This window comes from Ochotona princeps, chromosome 17 (assembly GCF_030435755.1).
Source record: "Ochotona princeps isolate mOchPri1 chromosome 17, mOchPri1.hap1, whole genome shotgun sequence".
In the NCBI taxonomy this organism is placed as follows: Eukaryota; Metazoa; Chordata; class Mammalia; order Lagomorpha; family Ochotonidae; genus Ochotona; species Ochotona princeps.
The window spans coordinates 11,477,844-11,498,258 of NC_080848.1; positions in this window are offsets into that span (position 1 = coordinate 11,477,844).

Consider the following 20,415-nt stretch of genomic DNA (forward strand, 5'->3'; position numbering starts at 1 on the left):
TGGAACTCTCCCTAGGGGTTTCCCTCAGCACCTCCTCCCTCCCCATTCACAGGGGCCTTCCAGAGCCTCTATCATCCCATGTCGCATGGCAGCCCCTCACAGACTGGGAAAGGCCCCAAGATGCCTCCCTCCCAAGCTCGGCCCTGAGTGGCCAATTCCTATTTAAGGAAGGTAGGAAATTCCCGTTGGCTCACTGAGGCAGAGAGGAACAAGACACACACACACACACACACACACACCCCAAGTTGAGAGATCTCAGCCACTGCCCATTGGAGAAGGAACCCTGCTGTGATTTTTAGTCAAGCACGCCAGCTTCCTGCAGTTAGGGGGCACAAGGGACCCGCTTGACTTCAGGGGCCTGTCCACCTGGCACCACACCCTTAGTCCTACACCTCTGTATTTCTCATGGGGGTCCTTAAGGGCCTGGGGTAGCAGAAGCAATCCCCACACATCATGATTAGGTCAAAAGGAGACATCTCAATCCCAGCTCCTGTCATCCCAGGCTGAGGGGGCCAGTGTTCTGGTCGCCAGGCCTTCCCTGCTCAGGTAGGCAACCGTAGGGCAGAGCTGGGTAGCCTCAGCTGCCAGGCCTAGGCAGGGTTCTAGGAGCTCTGATGCCAGACCTTGGGGGCTGGGAGCTGAGGGCCGGGGGCAAGTCATGGAAGCAGAGGGGTAGGAAGGGTCCCTGGCCCGGGCACAGAGCTGACAGACAGGACATGAGACAGCAGGACGAGGACGAAGCCACTGGCGAGGCCCTGGACGAGGGTCACCCTCAGGGTAGGCCTTTGCTTCATAGTAGTCTGGGAGACAGCACCGCATCTTCTCTCCCTCTTGCCTCAGTGGACACCAAGGAGGAAGAGGGCAGGCCCAGAGCCCGTGGCAGTGATGGTAGGAACCCCATGCTGTACCCCACACCCCCATGGGACACAAGGCCCTCCCAGCCCAATACACCTGAACGTGCTGTCCCTTTGCCCACCCACCCAGCTCCAGACCTGAAGCTGGGGGTACATCTGCACCCACAGTCCCTGTGGCACTTGGGGGATGGCAGTGGGGGCACAGCTCTTCAAGAGAAGAAAGACCCTGTCAAAGGCCCAGTGGTGGCCTCTAGGATTCCCCTGCAGCCTCAGATGGGGTGGGATGAGGTCAATGCCCAGCACCCAGACTCCCCAGGCCCACTTACTTGTCCCTCTTCCTGGAGGCCAGAGGATGGTGCTGAATCCTGGGTGTGTCCTGCAGGTGGGGCCGGCATGGTGGAGGGGGAAGGAGGGAGGCAGGCCAGGCTAGCAGAGGGCCCAGGGTGGGCGGCAGGCAGGGCAGATAGTGGTGGTGGAACACCAGAGGCCTCTCATCCTGGATGCCCATCGCTTCCTCCAGTTCCTCGTGCTGACCCACCAGGCCAGCCTGGAGTGTGCCAACAGTGCTGGGAATCAGGCTCCTCCCCCTGCACTGTTCTGCCCCCCTAATCTACCTTCTCTGGGTGTGCGTGAACACAAGGGCCATCCCTGAGGGCATGTGTTCTGTCTGCATGGTGTATTCCCTCTTGTATACACGACAGGGTCAGAGATGGACAACTTGGCTAAGGTCAGCCCGCTGTTTAGTGGCCAGCAGGGCCTGGAAGATTTCACATGGGATGCAGAGCTAGGGTGTGAGTCCACTCAGATGCCCCTGTCGCACATTGGCCCAATAATGTGGGCTGTTGTATCCCCAGGGTTCCTGAGGTGGTGGGGCCCTGCAGTGTCTCTTCTCTCCCAGGCCTCCTTCCTCCCCACCTCTCAAACGTCTAGAGAGGCAGAACAGGACCTAGTCTTGGTGCTTCCCCAAACCACTCCCTCCACCCCGTTTCTGTCCCTTGGCCTTTGGTGGACACCCTAGGCTCCTCTAAAGGTTGGATCCTACCTGGCTGTTAGGGGCCACTTGTTCCCTCTGTAAACCACCTGACCTCATCCCACCCCATCTGTGTCCTCCTATTCTGTGCAGCTCCTGCCATACAGTCCACGAGCCTTTCTTTATCCATCACTGCCCCTCATCACTCCACCCTGTAAGAGCACCGGGGAGGGAGGGGAGGCCAGCGTGATAGTGTAGTAGTTAAAGTCCTCGCCTTGCACACCAAGGATCCCATATGGGCACCGGTTCTAATCCCAGCAGCCCCGCTTCCCATCCAGCTCCCTGCTTGTGGCCTCGGAAAGCAGTCGAGGACGGCCCAAAGTCTTGGGACCCTGCACCTGCAGGAGAGACCTGGAAGAAGCTCCTGGCTCCTGGCTTTGGATAGGCTTAGCTCCGACTGTTGCAGCTGCTTGGGGAGTGAATCATCAGACAGAAGACCTTCCTCTTTTCTCTCCTCCACTCTATATATCTAACTTTGTAGTAAAAATAAAATAAATCTTAAAAAAAAAAAAGAGCACCAGGGTCCCATGGTATCTGCCCTCCTAGGGCCTCAAGTCCAGCAAGGAATGTCCTGCAGGGAAGCCCCCTTGCAAACCGGTCCTGGGGGTTCTGGACTGGGGGCATGACCCCTTTGGTAGGCCCCATGGAGGCTGTCACCAGGCCTGGTACACAACAGAGCCAGCCAGACAGCTGTGAGCCGGCTTCCTGACCCATCCTTTTCCTCCAGGGGTGACCCCAGATGGATCCCCACCCGGATGTCTTCACCCCCACTCACCTGTAGGTTGGGCACAGGCAGCAAGGGATCCAGGGAGCGCTCTGCCAGGCGACAGAGCAGCAACTGGTGCACTTGTGCGTTCTGCAGCAGCAGCAGCTCCAGGAGGCCTGGGCCAGGGTCAGCAAGACGTGGGTTCTGCGCGCGGCCTTCCTTCCCCTTACCATGAGCGACTCTGTGCCTCTTCCCCACGTACAGCCCTGGGCCACGGACCAGTGAGAGTAGAGCAACAGAAAGGCCACACTCACCTTCCTTCACAAAGCAGGGCAGTGGTGGTGGCAGGGCGGCCCAATGAGGGGACTGCAGGATTACCCAGGGCTGGGGGCCAACAGCAGGGACTGGGCAGGGACAAAAGGGGATTGTGGGGGCTCCCTATGCCCCCCATGCCATCCAAAACCCCCTGGTTTCTGGCCAAGGAGAGTGACTACTCCCCAGAGGTAGGGGAGCTGTGTGGGGAAATCAGCACCTGCACCCCCTGTCTCATCCCTCAGACTAGAAAGTTCCCAAAACCACATTCTTCTGATCAGAAGCTTGCAGGCTCAGCATTGCTTGAGAACAGGTGAGCAGGGAGATCTATTTCAGCAGCTGTGGCCATCCTAAAGTAGGCCCTGAGCCGCAGGCAAGGAAAAGCCCAACAGGAAGCTGGGATTAGCACCTGCGATGCCCTTTCTGAATCTCGCCCTAGGTTCAGTCCGGTGCCCTGTTGTCCTATAGTCAGAGCCAGAGAGACATTTCCATCTCCTCTTTAGCAGGTACCCCTGGCTGCAGGGTAAGGACTGTGGGTGCAGTGGGAGCCTGCTGGAGCTGTCCCCACAGGGCCTTGCAAGCAGGGGTCCCCACACTGTGCTCACAGGCCCCGTGAGTGGAGCAGAGAAGTGTGTCTCTTCCTTCACCCTCAGGCCAAATGAAAGATGATGGAAGCCAACCACTGTATTCCCAGCCACAGACCTGGGCCAAGGGGAAGGGAACAGCTATGGAGAGAGCACAGAATGCCAGCAGAGTAGGCAGGCTGAATCCTAAACAAAGGGCTCATAGAAAGGAGAGGACCCTATCCTTGCCAGATGGAGTTTCAAGCAAGGTGGCCCCAGAGCCAAGCAACATTGGAGGGAGAAGGCAGTCCAGGCTGGGGGTGTGGCTGGGACTAGGCACAGGTGTGGCAATGGACAGGACCTGAGACCAGACCCTGGGTTCCCCCGTGTGGCCATGGGGGTGGAGCAGACCTGGGTTAGACCTGAAGGCTGCTCCGGGTAATGAAGGCTGTGCCATGTGGGTTCCAGAGGGCTCCCCAAATAGCCACAATGGCCTGAGCTGAGCCAATCCAAAGCCAGGAGCCTCCTCTGGTCTCCCATGTGGGTGCAGGGTCCCAAGGTTTAGACTGTCCTCAACTGCTTTCATGGGCCACAAGCAGGGAGCTAGATGGGAAGCAGGGCCACCAGAATTAGAACCATATGGGATCCTGGCATGTGCAAGGAGAGGACTTTAGGCAGTAGGCTTCTGTTCCGGGCCCTGGTGTGTGTTTTTTATTTGAAAGGCTTCTTCCGGGCCCACTGCAGTGGCCTAGCGGCTAAAGTTCTCGCCTTGAAAGCACCAGGATCCCATATGGGCACTGGTTCTAATCCCAGCAGCTCCACTTCCCATCCAGCTCCCTGCTTGTGGCCTGGGAAAGCAGTCGAGGACGGCCCTAAGTCTTGGGACCCTGCACCTACAGGGGAGACCCAGAGGACGTTCTTGGCTCCTGGCTTTGGATCGGCGCAGCACCAGCTGTTGCAGTCACTTGGGGAGTGAATCATCGGACGGAAGATCTTCCTCTCTGTCTCCTCCTCTCTGTATATCTAAGTTTGCAGTAAAAATGAAGCAAATCTTGAAAGGAAGGAAGGAAGGAAGGAAGGAAGGAAGGAAGGAAGGAAGGAAGAGAGAGAGAAAGAAAGAAAGAAAGAAAGAAAGAAAGAAAGAAAGAAAGAAAGACAGACTTCTTCCAGATCTCCAACATGAATGTTGGAGTGGATGACCAAGTGCTTTCTGCTGCTTTCCGAGGCACATTGGCAGGGGACTAGATCAGAAATGAGGCAGCTAGAACTTGAACTAGCTCCCTTACCGAATGCCAGTGCTGCAGACAGAGGCTTAACACGCTAAGCCAGGGAGGCAGCCTCAAGGGGCAGGTGTTTTTGCTTGGAGCCAAGACTCTAGTTACTGACGCCAGCTTCCTGCGAATGCAAACTCTGGTAGCAGCAGTGAGGACTCAGGTAGTTAGGCCTGTTCCAGCCACGTGGGAGACCTGGAGTGAGTTTCTGGTTCCAACCTTGTGGCTTTCACATCTCTTCCCCCACTCCTCCACCCCCACACCCCAGCCAAGGTGGGCATCTGGGGAGAGAAACAACAAATGAGGACTCTGTGTCTGCCTGTCCATCTTTTATGCTCTTCACTGACTGAATCAGTCCTTAGCAAGCACACTTCTGAGGGTGTGAGTGACCTTGACCTGGGCGGTGATTGAGATATGAGAAGTTACAGGCCTGATCCCCAAGGTTGTGTCTATAAGGGACCGAGCCCCTCCCTCAGCCTTCTTGTACCCTTCTACAAATCTACCACATCCTGCATCCTGAGCTCAGCTCAGTGGCCTACACAAGGCAGCAACCAGGAAAGACGTTGGCCAAGACTGTTTTAGAAGAATGAGGGGAGGAAGGCCTTGGGAATCCATCCTGGTTCCCAGGAGATTCTTTGGAGTATTTCACGACAGCTCCACTAGGAGTCGCCACAGCCCAGGGTTGGACGGTGTGGGGAGGAGGGGGGAGTAACACAACCTCTTTGCTCTCCACCTGGGACAGCCCTTCCCTAAGCTCTGAAGGGACAGATGTGCAACCATTGGAGAATGGAGTTAGACAGATGCACCCAGACTGCTGCACAATCCAGTGAAACAGCTGGGTGTGCGTGTGATGTGGGCAGTGTGGGTGCGGGTACAAACAGGCACACACTTGAGGCAACGCTAATGATTACAGTAGGTGGCCCTGCATTCATGTGAACAGGGATATGTGTGTGGGCCCAGACAGCTGCAGGGATATAAGTCACACATGTGCAAATGTAAGAACACACAAGTTAAGACTGTAGGTGTGTATTCATAATGTACCTTCAACACATTTCGCATCCACTGTAGGTAGCACATTTGGTCCTGTGGACATGAATGAGTATGTGAGTCCAGGGGTCTGAAAAAACCATGAAAATACAGATAATGAAAAATGTATGACTGGATTTAAAACTTATTTTTGCATTCAGATAAGCCTTTAATTAACTTCATTTTCTATTGTTTGCTCAAGGTGCCCGTGGTAGGTATGTGTATGCACATTGGGGGCTTCTGTGGGTTTGGGAGCATGGGAGTGGGTTGATAATAGCAGGAATATGTATGGGAATCTGTGAAGGAGACCCACACGGGTGGCTGGGTCTGTGGGACATGCAACATTTATGTCTGGACCAGGCAATCACGAGTGTGTGCCCATGATGTGTGTGTGTGTGTGAATGTGAGCACTGTGTGCCACAGAATGCTTCAGGGCATGGTGTCAAAGTATTTGAGTGTGGGAACAAGCCTGTGTGAGATTGGGAGAGGAACCGTATGTCCCAGTGTGTGTGTGTATGTGTATACATACATGTATGTATGTGTGTGTATATATATACATGTGTGAATGAGCGAGTGTATCAGTCTGTCTCTCCTGGGTCCTTGAGGCCCCCAGAGCCCGAGCTGTTCCAGGCTGAGCCCAGAGCACCCCAGGGGAGGGCAGTGTGGCCAAGGCTCCCACCTGAAGATTGGCCCGGTCCTCAGGTTTCACTCATGACCCTGTGACATCAGCGGCAGCAGCTGTCCCTGCCGGCCTGGCCCGGCCCCCTTGCCAAGTCCCCCAGAGCTCCAGCCCAGCCCGAGGTGGGCACTGCACTCCGGACTTGTCAGTTCCTGCTCTGCTCCAATCCAACAGTGAGTACTGTGCCCCTCCAGCCTGTCTGGGCTGGGTACCCCAAAGGACAGCCCTGCCCCCAGGGCCAGGCCGTGTTGGCCCCAATCCCCGCCTGGCTCTGAGGAAATTACCACTTTGTTCTGAGCACCTCCTGCCACACCACCAGGCTCTGACGCCTATGACTCGGACCCCACTCTGCCCAGCTGCCTCTGGCACATATCCTTTTACTCTGTCCCCTTTCTCTGTCCCCAAACTTGCCTCTCTGCTGTCTCTGGCTGGCTGGCTGGCTGACTGTGCTCTCAGCAAGGGTCCTTTCCCCGCTCTCAGATGGCCCTGTGGCTAAGGCTTGGTTCCAGGAGTGTCTGGGTGACCTGAGGAACAGGGCTGGGGCTGCTTCAGGAGAGGGGAGTGAGGAGCCAGGACCGATCCCAGTGATTTGGCTGGGCCTGCTCTTCTCCCAGGCAGGGGTGAGGACAGAGAGTGACGGGAGGTGGTGGCCGCGGCGGCTTCTTTGCTCTCTGAAACTGGAGTCTACGAGATGCCAGCAAAGGACACAGCTGGCCGCTTGCCACTCTGCCCACCGCCCTGCCCCTCCCTTGGCCCCCTGGGGCAGAGCAGGGCTCTTTTGCTGGACAATCCCCAAGCTTGAGCAGGGGAGGGGAACAGGAAGGGAGCCAGCCAGCTGCACTTGAAGAGTGGAAAATGGGGTCTCAGCACTCGGAGTCTCTGGGGGGCCGGAGAGGCAGTTTGTGTCCCCCTTCATTCTCCTGGGCGCAGCAGGACCCACAGACACACAGAAGGGTGGGTGGGATAGTGGAGTGAGTGGCACAGCCCCAGGCAAAGTGCAGAGTGTGGCACCATAATGTTGTTCCGTGGAAGGCGCAGTGGCTCACCCTGGGGGTATTCTTCAAAGGCTTAGGAAATTGGAGTATCAGATAGGAAAGCTTTGGAAGAATTCCTGTGTACCCCTTCCCAGGCGATCCAGTTAAGTGCAGCCCCTCGTCCCCACTGTTAGGGCACAGGATCAGGGCAGGGGGTTCTGGTGCACTACTGTAAGGAAAGGGCCCCCAGGGTGGGGACCTTTGGCATGCCGCTGTCACTCACAGCACCTGCAAGCAGGAACAGCTCCCAGAGTAGACAAGGCACCTCTGAGGTCGTTCAGTTCCAGCCCTTCCACGAGCTGGTTGGGGAGGGAAGGGACTGAGCTCCAGAGAGGACAGCGGGGTCAAGGCTGAGTTGTGGTCACTCCTCTGTGACCAAGGTTATGGTTGCACTTGGTCCAAGGAGACCCCAGATGTGTGAGGTTGCAGGTGAGAGGAGACAGAAATGGTTCTTTCAAGGCCCTCCAGGTCCCCTCCAGATTCTTCTGGGGATATCCCCAAGTCCCTTTCTGGTGACCAGAAACGCCATTATGTGGAAGTCAACAACTACACCACCACACTAGAACGTAAGACTACAGACCAAAGTCTCCAATGGCCTAGGGGATTCTCCATGTCCTGCAGGGTGCTAGAGCCAAGGGAAGCTGAGCACAAGGGGCTGTGCAGCCATAGGCCATATACGACACTGCACCCCCCCCCCACTAGTTTAACTCTGAGGCTCCTCAGCAATCAGGTTCCCCACTATCTTCTCCCTCATCATCTGGCATTTTAGGGCATGATGGAAGATGTCACCAGGGGTCCTTGCTACGTGGCCCTGTACACAAACTGGCCCTGTTTATTATTCTAGTCAGAAACCTACCCGGGTGGAGACTCAAGCCCCAGGGGTCACTCACATCCTTGAATGCCAAAGATGATTCTCCCTGGCTACTTTGCACTGGGGTCTCTGCCCTGGTCTCTCTCTGCTTCCCAGCACAACCCAGAGGAGCCCCAAACTTGATGCTAAGATGCAGAACTTCAAGTCAGGTATCAGGGTAGTACTAACACGTCCTTGCCTCCAGGATTGACCAAGGTCCAAAGGACAAAAGTGCCCACAAAATCAGGGAGCAGTATGACGTGGTGATCCTGGGACACACAGGGCCAGGGCTGTGTCTACAATGGCCAAGCCTCCACTCTGTCTTTTCTAAGGAGGAAGCTGGATGGACAATAGGTCCCAGGGATTGCTCTAGGCTGGGCAGGTACAGGGCTCCGTCCTTTCTGCTAACTCCTACAGGGACCCCCATCCCCAACCCACAAAGGTTAGGTTGGCCCAGGTGTCACCTGGGACTCCCTCAGAAGCTGCTCGTGGGGCAGGGAAGCCACCTCAGGCTCCAATGCCCCTGCCCCAGCCTTCGTGTATGCTGGCCTTTATTCTGCCTCATCAGCAGCAGCTATTTTTGGTCCCTGCAGTTTTCAGTCAACAGCCCTTGTTATATGCGAGGTAAGGTGCAGGAGGAGTGAGGGGCTCAGCAAGATGGGCAGCGGAGGATGCAGATGAGCCCCAGGCCCCATCTCCCACCTCACAGAGCCCTCCACCAGGAGCCCTGGCATAGGAGGAAAGCGCAGAACCCCACAGTCACTGAATCACTGCTTTTGAACTGTTTCGTAAAACCAGGCATCACCAGGCTGGAGGGTCCGAGTTCAGCTTACCCTTAGGGTGGCTACCTCGCCTAGTGATTAGGAGCCAGGGTCTCTCTCCAAACCCAGCTGACTGACATAAACAGTGTCTGGTTGCCTTCTTCCTCCGTGCCTTAGTGTAATCACCTGTCTTACGGGCAGACAGCGATAGGGTTGTGTTTGTGCAGTGAGCTCACAGACAAGCAGGTGGCAAGAATAGGACAACAACTTGGCATGCAATCAGCTCTGTATGTCTGCTAACGTCGCTGCATCTATGCCCAGGCTGTGGCCCTGAATTAAATGGTCCATGATGGGAGTAATGGTGGGAGAGAGGAGCTGCAAGGACAGCACAGAGCTCTCCAACGTGGCACCCCCTAAAGACTGGGAGGGCCGTGGCAGGTGCATGGATACTCTCTCCTGTCAGAGCACCCTTGGGCAGGCATCCTTGTGTAAAGGAGACTGCAAAGGCCTTGAGGGCCTGTGCTTTTCACGGGGCTGCTGTGCAGTGTGCCAAGTGGAACCAGCAAGGCAGAGGGCCCCCAGTTTACCCTGTGATACTCAGGTCTGCGGGGACTTGCAAGTTCTTCAGTTGGTGAGAAAATAGCCCACATCTTCTTGTAGGTAGAGCAGGGTTCTCAGCCCAAGCTCAGGGCCTGTGGTCACCCAAGCAAGAGTGCAACCAGGGGGTGACTGTGACCCCAGCTCCCCGTGTCTCAGGCAGGGAAGGTTCAAGCACACCCCTTCTGGATGGTTGAGGACTAGGGCTGGGTCAGCCCTGGAATCCTCTAGGCCTGGAATTGGCATGAAACAGTCTTCTAGCCGGCCTCTCAGAGGACCTGGAACAGGAAAACGCAAGTCCTGTGGCAAGACTGGAGAGAAGGGAGCAGGGTGAAGGAGGCAACACTGTGTGCAGGCCAAGCTGCCCAAGGGTCCGAGAGGATGTGGGCACCCAAGTCTGGGGAGGGGAGCATCGTGGTATCCCATTGGGAGTCACTGTGTGGGCTCCTTAGAGCAAGCTTAGCAGAGGGCAGGAAGCCTTCGGCCTGGGTGAAACAAATCAGCCTCCCCACCCTTTGGAGCAGCTGGGAAATGACTCATGAAAGTGGTGTGTGTGTGTGTGTGTGTGTGTGTGTACACACTCATGCGCAAGCTGTCGTGGAAGGTTAGAGGATCCATTGGGGCCAATCCTTAGACTTCAAGGAAGGGTTTTTACAAATCTACTGGGTTGTTGCCCTTATCAGCTCCTCCGCACAGGGCCCAGGAGGCCCTAACACTGTCCCGCCAGGGACTGCCACATGCCCACTCAGGCCAGGCCTATCAGGGGCTTGGCCCAAGGACTCTGATCTTCTCTGTTTCAAAAAGAAAATCTAGAGACAGGAGTTGCGGCACAGCTGGTTAAAGCCAGTGCCTGCGACACCATGAGCAGCAGTTGGAGTCCCAGCTGCTCCCCTTCAGATCTTACTCGCCATTAGTACACCTGGAAAAGCACAAGAAGATGAGCCCAATCCTTGGGCCCTTGCCATTCACGTGGGAGACCTGATGGAGTTCCAAACTCCTGGCTTCTGCCTGGCCAGGCCCAGCTGTTGCAACTATTTGAATACTATACCAGCAGATAAAACATTTTCTCTCTCTCTCTCTCTCTCTAACTTGGCCTTTCAAATAATTTTTAAAATAGTTTTTACTATTTTAAAGGCAGGCACATATACTATGTGAAAGAAAATTCTCCATCCACTGGTTCACTTTTCAGATGCCCCCAACAGCTTGGCCAAAGTTGAGAGCTGGAAACAGTCCAGGTGTCCTTCATGGGTGACAGGGACCCAACCGCTTGGGCCATCACTACTGCTACCCAGGGTCTGCATTAATGGGAAGCTTGAGATGGAAGCAGTTAGGATTCTGACCCATTATGAGACACAGACATGCTTACTGGTAACTTACCTGCTAGACTAACACCTATCCCTGCCCCTGGTCTTTGGAGAAGATAAACAGAGAGGCCTGGGCCAGCTATCTGTGCTGATTGAGAGCTACCACATCCCAGATGGTTGGAAGGAGATTGAGTATGGAGTAGCATGCATGTGGGCCTGGGGCGGGAAAGAGTTGCATTCACGTCCTATCTTGTGCTGTGTGCTTGCTGGAGTGACCAACGTGCAGCAGTTGGGATGACGCCTAGCATGCTGTGAGCACTTTGTTATAAGAAGTGTGTCTTTTCACCATGTAGGCTGGTGCATAGCAGCGTAAGGGGGAGTATGTGGAGAGCTGGAACCCAGAACAGTCAAGCCATCCCTCTCTTAGGGAGGTTCCCAAGCTCACCAGTCTGGCATGCCAAGTCTTGAGATGGGTTGCTTTGACTGAAGGTTTGAGAGGGGAATCTTACTCTAGGACCTTGCTCCTGGGAGAAATTCTCTCCCATGGCAACAGAAAGAAAGTCAGGGGGCACAGGGTGTAAAACCCAAACACTGCCTATTTGTGGGTTTTGGTTTCACCAGGCCTCAAACCACCCCAAAACCCTCTGGAAGCGTCAGGCTTGAGAGAAAAAGTGGGGGTTGGGAGGAGCCACCCAGTTCTTGGAGAGCCTCTGGGGACTGACACAGAGCGTGGCTGGTGGTAGAAGCAGGGCTGCTAGCATGCTGAGCAGGAAGTCAACCCTGCTATGCAGTAAGTGCAAAATGAATGTGGCCAGCACACTCACTCTCACCTCTGAGGTAAACCAAACTATCAGGCTGGTTGAGAAAGGAAGAGATTTGTTCTGACCCGAAAAACCACCCATGAAAAATGCCATCAGCATCAGCCAGCCCTCACCCAGGACTCCGCTTCCGTGATCCCAGTCTGTTTCTAGAATTCCCGGCATCCTGAGTGTCCGGAGGTTTCCGCTCTGGGCTCCTGGACTAGGCTGCCCTCCAAGACCTCCTGGAATAGATTTCCTTGCAGAGTGTTGGCCAAGAGGGGAGGGCCACCTGGGGTGACTTCCTCCAGGTCCTGGCCTGCCAAGGCCATCCCTTCTCTCGAGGGCCCACGTGCCAACGGAGAAGCAGCACACTCACCCCCTTCCCTCTTTGCTCCAGCTGAGAAAAAGCCGTGGCTTGACACTGACAGTGAGGACTTGGGGACTGAATTTCCACTCGTGGAGCAGGGCCACAGTGGAAGCAAAGGAATCTGGGAAAGAGGCAACCCTGATGCCCCAGAGCTGTCGTCGGCTGGGACAGAAAAGTTGGATGTATTTCAGCCTCCCAGAAAGTTCTGAGCCACAGCTTCCCCTGTAGGTGAAGCTTGAGGAAGGGGTCTCCACTGATCACCTACAGTCTTAGACAATCTCACTCCCCATCCACAGAGAAATAAAATAGTCTGTCCCCAGGAGGATAGGGCAGGGTCTTTTTGATTGTCTGGCAAAAACAGTCCTCCTGGGACCTAAATAGGGCCAGCAGGCTAACTGTCATCTTCACATCTGCAGTGATGTGCTCTCCAATGGACAGGGAAGGCTAGGAAGGGCAGTCCCATCACTCCCACACTTCTAGGAGAGCCCCAGACTGTAGCTTTTGTGTCCCAGGCTGACAAAGGCATCATTGAGACCACTTGGGGGATTTCAGGCTGATGCAGTACAAACAGTGGATTTCTGGATAATCAAACGACCTTCCCTAAAAGTATAGGTGTCCCAAGAGGAAAGGTTTTAGCAACTCATGGCAAGGGAAGCAGGGGAGGGGTCTCTGTTCTGAACTTTGCCTGGCCAATAATTAGGGACGATCAGAGACACAGATGCCAGCTGAGAGGGATGGCTTTGGACTGAGAGGAAATGAACACTCCACAGGCCTTCAGGGAAGAACTTCTGTGGAGGAGAGCTAGAAATCAGACTTCTGCATTTCTGTCAACACTGTTCCCTGCAGCCTTGCTGCAATCCTTACTTCCAGGTGATTGTTGTCAAGTTTTGAAACTTCATTTATAGACAGTTACCTGTAAACAAAGCTTAATTGTTTCACTCCCGATTGGTATACCTTTTATTTCCTTTTCTTGTCTTATTGCTTTAGCTACAACTGCCACCTGATATCGAGAAGCAGCAATAAAAAGTGACATTCTAGAAGCGGGAAAGCTTCTAGTTGCTCATCATTAAGAAGGATGTGTGTGGGTTTTGGGTAAATGTTCTGTACTACCTAGAAGGAAGTTGCTTTCTTTATTCCTAATTTGCTGAGAGCTTTTTAAAAATCATGAAGGTGTGTAGAATTTTATCAAATGCTTTATCTGTATCTATTGATATGATCACATGATCTTTCTTCTTTCTGGATCTCATTAATTGGTTCAATTATTTTTTAATTGGTTCAGTTCAAACATTGAGCCTGCCTTGCACACCAGAGATAAATCCCACTTGCTGGTGGTGCCTAATTATTTTTATACATTTGCTGTATTCAATTTGCTAATCTTTTGCTCAGGTACCTGTGAGTTAACCGAGAGGAAACTGAACTACAGGGTTTCTAGGCCAAGGGAGTATCTCATTAGATCCTGCTCATGGAGGAAAGTTCAGGGGAGACTGTAGACCCAAAAGTATGATTGGACCACTAAGGAAACAGTGCCACATAAGGGTGAATGAACACCAAGGGGTCTGGGCCAGAGAGAAAGGCCCTTGTGATCAGCCAATATCTGGAATCAGACATTGTGAACTGGCTGCTCTCTAAGGAGAGACAGTGCTGAGCTAGACCAGCTCCAGACAAGAGCCACCTCTCCCTCCAGCATCTAATCCTTATCTCCCTGCCTGCAGACAGCTGGCCCCGGCCTACCTAACCAAGCCCCATCTTTCTCCCTTCCCCTCACCTCACCCGTGTGTTTACCAGGGCAGCCTTATTTCAGCCACTGCTTCCGCTCAGACTTGGATTTGAATGGAGTTTCAATGGGACTTTTCAGTCTCCAGCTGGGTCGAGGACATGGCTCTGCAGAGTTGGATTTTAGTACTGGCTGGGGCTCTAGTTTATCACTCTCTAAAATTATCTCATGCTTCCTTATTTACTGCCTGCCTCCTTCCTCTGGAATGCAAGCTCGATGAGGACAGGGACTTCTCTCTACTATGGTCTGCCTGGCACCCAGGCCTTTCTTGAAGGCATAAATTGGAGGTGGGGGAAGAGTAGTTGTTTCTCCCTGGGCTGCAGCTTCCCCATCTCTGAAAGCAGGGTGTTTAACACATGCTTTCTTGGGTCCTTCCCAGCATTCTCAGAATCACTGGAAGCAGGTGGCCTGGAACCCCCAGACCCACAGCTACCACTCCTCAGGAAACAGGCAAGGGCAGAGCTAGTGGAAGGAGACGTGGAACTGTCATCTTAGCTCCATTTATTCTTTCTTTAAAAGATTTACTCAGTTATATTGCAAAGTCAGATTTGCAGAGATAAGGAGAAACAAAGATCTTCCATCTGCTCGTTCACTCCCCAGGTGGCCGCAATGACCAGAGTTGAGCCTATCTGAAGCCAAGAACTAGAAGCTTCCTCTTCTGGGTCTCCCACATGGGTGCAGGGTCCCAAGGCCTTGGGCTGTCCTCAACTGCTTTCCCAGGCCACAAGCAGGGAGCTGGATGGGAAGTGGAGCAGCCAGGATATGAACTGACACCCATATGGAAATCCTGGTGCATGCAAGGCAAGGATTTTAGCCGCTAGCTACTGCACCAGGCCCGCACCCCCTTTATTCTTGATTGTGGCCCAGGAGATCCCATGGAGTTCAACCCAGCATGCCCCCCACTTTGTATCATGTATCAGGATTAGTCAAACAGAAAACAAAAAAGATGTTTAACAGAGAAATGATTTTATTAATCTACACTGCGGCCACCATCCACACTTTGAAGATGATGTACTTTAAGGACATACAGACTTTTATACCCCAAAAGGACCCAGGTGTCACACAAATCTTTCATTAATACTTACCTTATGTGAAGCAAGCAATTCTTAGAATAATTTTTCTTATGTTAGTGAACTAAAAAAAGTAAGGGAGAAGATACTAACACAAAGTCTTGGTATGTTTAGGCCCATTATTTACAACTCAAGGAAAATAAGAAGAAAAGATAGTATTGAGGCCAGGGATGCTCTCTTCTGCTATTTTTAATCAGAGGGAAGCACAAAGGAGAGTTAGCACCAGGGCATTCAGTCTGCCGCTTTGTGTTCCGAGGTTAGTCATGAACCCAGGTGTTCCTGGCCCGTGAATAGCTCCTTTGTCCACCAATTCACTCAGGTCCTTCAGTCATGGAACGTGATGAGTGTTTTGTTCTTGCCTGGAAGTCACTACAACCCACTCCTCCCCTGAGACAAAACAGCTCGCCTCCATTCATTCTAAATACATAAAGAAGGTGGGCAGAAGAAACAAATATGCTGGCTATCCATGGCCTCACTTCAAAACCCCACGACCCCTGCTCTGCGAATTGCTGTCCAAGGCTCCATGCTGAAATCCAAACCCCCATACCTACACCACACCCTGACCCAACTCCCATCCTACCTTCTCCCAAAGGCTCTCCATAGCTTCTGGGCACATGTGAGTAGGTTCTGTCTTTACTTTGGCTGTTCCTTTTCTGGGATGTCCTTCCCTTCCATTTTCTTGTGTGTCTAGCTCAGCTTTTGGGACCCAACTGAAAAGCTACAACTTTTCCCACCTGTTTGGAAGCACCAGCTCATCACCTGAACCCCTGTTGCACACTCAGCTCCCTTCTTAAGGACTGGCATTGCCTTCTCCTCATATCTCAGTCACATGTGCCCACATCCACCTTCCCACAGACTGGTTAGCCCTCAGTAGGCAAGATGCTCAACTGTGTATCTTTGCGTTCTGCTCACAGTTGATTCAGTTTTTACCATTTGTACTGGGTGGATAAATGAATGTGGACTAAATGAAACATACAAGAATCCACTGAATCTCCAGAAAGGTCTGTATCCAAAACCTCATCCATTCATTCAACAAATCTTGAATACCTACTGTGTGTACAGTGCTGGGACTGGCTGTAGTAACCTAGACAGGCATAGCTGCTGCTGCTCTCTTGATGCTTCAGTGTAGTGAGTGAGACAGTTATCAAGTAAACAAATAATTACAAATTAAGACAAGTCATGTCACAAAGAAGATATAAGGGGTCGTGGTAGAGAGTAGAGGAGCAAAACAGTCTCTATAGTTGGCGACAGCTGAGCTCAGACCAGGGGAGTGAGAAGCAGTTGCCATGTGAAGAGGGAGGGAGAGGAGATCACCAGGCAGAGCAAGGTGCCTGGTAAAGCCTAAGGGCAGGAATAAGCCCAGTGTTCAAGGACCCGAAAGGGGCCCAGTGGATTGGAGCAGAAAGACAAGAGGAAGAAAACAAGAGATAACTATGGGAAGGAAGGTAAACGCTAGATCACTAGGGCTTGTGAGCTGTCATAGAAAGTTTATTACTTAAGGGCCCGGCGTCATAGCCTAGTGGTTAAAATCCTCACCTTGCATGCACCTGGATCCCATATGGGCGCTGGTTCTAATCCCAGCAGCCCCGCTTCCCATCCAGTTCCCTGCTTGTAGCCTGGGAAAGCAGTCGAGGACGGCCCAAAGCTTTGGCACCCTACACCCATGTGGGAGACCCGAAAGATGCTCCAGACTCTTGGCTTCAGACTGGTTCAGCTCCAGCCATTGCAGCTGCTTAGGGAGTGAATTAGCCAACAGAAAATCTTTCTGTCTCTCCTCCTTTCTGTATATCTGACTGTCCAATAAAAAAAAAATCTTAAAAAAATAAGTAAGTTTGTTAAGTAAACTCCAGTTACTGAGGAATTTTAACAGGAGAAGCAACATGATGAGGTTTTTGCTTTAAAAGGTTAATGATTTGTGCCCACTTTGGCTGCACAAATGCTACAATTGGTACAGTACGGGGTGCCTGGGCAAGCACAGTATGCACTCCATGAAGCGCTCTGATCTCACACTCCTTCACCAGGATTCATGGGTGGACAAACCAAGGCGCTGAGACTTAAGATGATTTTCTGATTGAGGGTCCTTCTAGCCCTGAGCTGCCCCCCTGATTCTTCCTTAGAAAAGTAAGAAGATTCATGGCTGTTGGATGGTCCTGACACAGAGAGGGCAAGGGCATAAAGCAGGCCACAGGAATCAGTGATTATGGCATGGAATAGACAGGGAAAAGATGTGGCGTTTAGGTGCATTTTGGAGATTAATGGACCTGTAGACAGGCTGGGTATTGAAGGTGAGAGGGAAAGACATGCAAAGAAACTCCATGATGTATCATTGGAGTAGCTGGATGGGGTCTTCCATGTTCCGGGTTGAGGAGGAGCATGGGGAGGAGCTGTCAGGAGGCAGACGGCTGTGTCGGTCTCAGGTCACCATGTTCCTCTGGCGTTCTTATGGCCGTAGGAAGGAGACACTGGATCTTGGGAAATGCTGGAACTTGGGAGAGGAGGAAGGACGAGCAGAGGAGGCTGAGGAGCCAGCAGAGGGGTGGAGGGGAGGCCATGGACATGGTGCCATGGAGGCCAAGAACAGAGCCGTTCCAGGGGGGCTGTGGCCAACTGGGTTGAAGGCTTCCAGGAGGCTGAGGAGGTGCAGACAGAAACGTGCTCACCAGGACTGGCAACTGGAAAAGTGTGAATGACTTGGCAAAAGCCATTGCCATTGAAGTGGGGGAAGCTTCACCAGGTTGGGCTTGCTTAAAGAGTGGACACAAGATGTGCAGGTAGAAAAAGGTGGTGTAGACACCTTCCAAGAAATTCTCCTGTTAAAAAAAACTGGGCAGGAACAGGCAACAGATGAAGGCAAAGGTATAGTGTAGTCAGCACTAGCATTTTTTTTTCAGATCTATTTCTATTGGAAAGGCAGAGATACAAAGAGAAGGAAAGACAGAGAGAAAAAAACAATTCATCTGCTGGTTTATTTTCCAAATGGCCACAATAGCTGAAGCTGAGCTGATCCGAAGCCAGGAGCTTCTTCCAGGTCTCCCAAGAACTAGGGCCATCCTCCAACCAGTTTTCTAGGCCAGAAGCAGGAAGCTAGATCAGAAGTGGAGCAATTGGAATAGGAACTGGTAGCCATCTGGAATGCTGGCACTTGCAAGTAGAGAATTAACCAGTTGAGCCATCACACCGGCCCCAGCACTAGCATTATTTTTAAGATGGGAGACGCCAGAGATGGGAAGAGGTTGAGGAATGGTACATAGGGGATAGCTGGTGAATGAGGTCCTGAGGACACAGGAGGGCCCAAGGAGGAGGATAGTCTTTGTTTAGTGTTACTGTCTTCTTACAACAAGGTGGAGGGAAGGGAACCAACCTTGTGATAAAATGAATTAAGCTGCAATCTATGATACCAGGATCCCACGTCAGAATGCTAGTTTGAATTCTAACTATTCCACTTATAATTCAGCTTCCCGTTAACACACCAAAGGACACCCCTGATATGGAAGACCAGGACAGAGTTTCTGGTTCTTGGCTTTAGCCTGGCCCAGCTCTGGCTGTTGCACACACCAGTAGATAGAAAGTCTCTCTCTCTCTCTCTCTCTCTCTCTCTGTTTCTCCCTCTCACACACACACACACTCCCCTTCTGTCATTCTGACTTTGAAATAAACAAATAAGTCATGTTTTAATGGAAGAAGTGTGCAGAGTAGAGCTGGTTTTGTGGCTTTGATGGTATAGACACATCCTACATTCTCAGTGAGGAGGTGACAAGGTCATATGTGGGAGTATCGTGAGGAGGCCTGGAGGTCTTCAAAAGCAAGCCTGTGGGCCCAGCACAATGGCTTAGTGGTTAAATCCTCACCTTGCAATGTGACGGGATCTCATATGGACTCCAGTTTGTGTCCCAGCTGCTCCACTTCCCATCCAGCTGCCTGCTTGTGGCTGGGAAAGCAGCAGAGGACGGCCCAAAGCCTTGAGACCCTGCACCAGTGTGGGAGACCTGGAAGAAGCTCCTGGTTCCCAACTTCAGATTAGCTCAGCTGTGTTTGTAATGGTCGTTTGGGCGAGTAAATCAGCACATGGAAAAATCGATCTTTCTCTCTCTCTCTCTCTCTTTCTTCTTCTTCTTCTTCCTCTTCTTCTTCTTCTCTGTGTAAAATCAGACTTCCAAATAGAGAGAAAGAGAGAGGAAAGAAGGAAAGAATGAAAGAAGGAAGGAAGGAAGAAAAGCAAAGCGAGCCTGCCAGGAAAAGCTGCTCTTAGGACTGGTCGGATTGACAGCAAAATAAAGAGTGCCACTAAGTCTGGTGTGACTTTTTTTGCCCCGTAGCTCAAGGATCACTCAGAGAAAACACAGCTGAGGATGTGCAGGTTGGGATCAGTATGATGGAGGGAGGGAGAGAGGGCAGGAGAGAGAGAGAGAGAGAGAGAGAAGGCCGGGAGTGGAGGATGCTTGTGAGGGGGGACCTTGCATTTGAGGCAGGAGGAGTCAGCAAATGATATGAGACTGATCTAATTGAGAGGGAGAAAGTTCAGGCTCAAAGACAGAAGGTGTGAAGAAGCCCAGGGGCCACAGAAACTAAGCACTTGTGCACTTGAGTCACAAGTTAAAAGGCTGGGCAGGGAACAGGCAGAGCTTAGAGTGGTGCAGTCAGAGGAGACAGGGCTTCTGGCTTGTGATTCCGGTCTGGGATGGGCTGAAAGGAGGATGGGGATGAGCAAGTGCAGTGGTCCTGTCACATCAGGCACTCATTCCTCTTGCATTCCATAAACGTGTGTTGAGTAGTAAGCATGCTGTTGACACACAGTCAGTATCAAGGAAGGCTTCCTGGAGGGGGAGGTTCTCAAATAGGTTAAGTCTGGAAGGATGAATTGGAGTTCTCCAGGAAGAGAGGACAGGCGTTCCAGCAGACAAACACCACAGGCATGGGTGTGGGGGAGGGAGAAGACACAACGGGGCTCATTTGTGTTCATGGAGGTGGCATGGCCAGAAGGTGAGTGGGCGTGTGTGGGGAAGTGAGAAGTGACCAGATGGAGACAAGGAGTCAGCAGGAAGAATTTGAACTTACCTGGGAGTTGCTAAAGGATTGGGGCGGGGTGAGAGAGGGGAGAAGGAGTGACGCCACCATCATAGTGCGGTTTGAGAACCCTAGGTTGTGGCTGTTGAATAGAACAATAGGGGTACCTGCAAGCACCATGACCATCTGGCAGCCCAGCATCCTGGGTGTGGTGACAAACAGATGTGGCGTGTGGGAAGGGTAGGTGACCAGGCTGTTGGGGGCAATTGTGAGGGAAGTGCATGCAGGAGCTTCAGGTGCATGGATGTGTATGTGTGCTCATATGTTCGCACGTGTGTGTGCATGTGATGGGGCCACTGAGCAGCTGAAGGCCAGGGTGGGCAGGAATGAGCAGAGTCACTGCCGTGGAAACA